We start from the raw sequence: 1,165 nt of genomic DNA, 5'->3' as shown, positions 1-1,165 counted from the left end.
CATTAATCACATATAGATGTTTAATTTTCATTGTCATTACAGACTGAAAAGGAGGGGGGTCTTTGAGAACAGCTTTTTCTTTAAGGTCAAATCATTTTTACCGGTCATCCTAAGAACTGAATTAGCTGTCTTTCCACAATAAGGAGCATGTCCGAACAACCTCTGTTTCATTATATGCAATACCTCTATGTCATAAGCCTGTAATGGCTAATGTCATTGTTATTATCACCGCCAGTGACTGCGTTACCGCTATTGACCACTGAACGGCGCAGGTCCCGCTGTGAGGTCTGTTGAGTGAAGTGGAACGGCAGTGTCTGTCAAACACCGCAGTCTCCTGACCTGCTGCTGGAAACTGTCTCCCTGTGACTCTCGCTCTCTGAGCCCGCGATTCACTGACTGCCTGAACGCCTTTAATCTACTCTTCTCCATCATCACTCAGGTAAAGCCAATACAGTCTTCTCTTTTTTCATTATAGTGTTCTTGCTTGTTTATATGGGATGTGATTGAGATATTGATAGAGATTTGATGTGGTAGGCGATGTACTCACTTATGACAAAACTGCTATGGTAGAGTGAGAATGAATGTCTGTTTAGTTAGACTCATAAACACAAATGTTAGTTGCAAGCGTATTTCAATGTAATTGTCTACCAATTTGGGGCATCACTTATTCTTTATCCTCTTTGAGTAATGGTACAGAGAGACATTGCATCTCTTATGAATTAGATGTATTCATGGGATGTAGCATTGCTGGCTGACATAAATACATGTGAAATAATAGAGATCAGGGTGAGAAATAGGGGAGCAAATAGGGGAGCGCTCTGAGTGAAACCAATGTGAACAGGAGGATTATGAATGTGTGTGTGTGCTGGGATGTGTGTGTGTGTGTGTGTGTGTGTGTGTGTGTGTGTGTGTGTGTGTGTTTGCGTGCGTGTGTGTGTGTGTGTGTGTGTGTGTGTGTTTGCGCGTGTGTGTGTGTGTGTGTGTTTATGTGTGGGACCGCTTGCCTAACTGTGCCCTTCCTTTCGGTCTCAGTTCCAGCCCCGGAGCACTGAACACAGGGCAGTGTGTGAGTGGCAGATGAAGTGGGCAGCCTCAGGTCCTCCCGACATACACAGGATCACCAGCTCGTCCCTGGCCGTCACCTAGAGTCACACACATACTTAGA

The 1,165-nt window shown here is 44.7% G+C and overlaps 1 protein-coding gene across 1 annotated transcript in view; it reads left to right on the top strand.

Annotated features, from left to right (window-relative positions):
• The first annotated feature begins 354 nt into the window (after nucleotides 1-354).
• The window catches only part of LOC139407286 (sphingosine-1-phosphate transporter MFSD2B-like), a 34,150-nt gene continuing 33,339 nt past the window's right edge, over nucleotides 355-1,165 (top strand). Inside the window, exons 1-2 of the mRNA XM_071150929.1 lie at nucleotides 355-439; nucleotides 1,033-1,165. The exon at nucleotides 1,033-1,165 is cut by the window's right edge and continues 224 nt beyond it. The gene's annotated coding sequence lies outside the window, so the exon portion shown is untranslated. The remainder of the gene's footprint in view (nucleotides 440-1,032) is intronic.

This window comes from Oncorhynchus clarkii, chromosome 4 (genome assembly GCF_045791955.1).
Source record: "Oncorhynchus clarkii lewisi isolate Uvic-CL-2024 chromosome 4, UVic_Ocla_1.0, whole genome shotgun sequence".
Taxonomy (NCBI): domain Eukaryota; kingdom Metazoa; phylum Chordata; class Actinopteri; order Salmoniformes; family Salmonidae; genus Oncorhynchus; species Oncorhynchus clarkii.
This window is presented reverse-complemented; position numbering and strand designations above follow the sequence as displayed.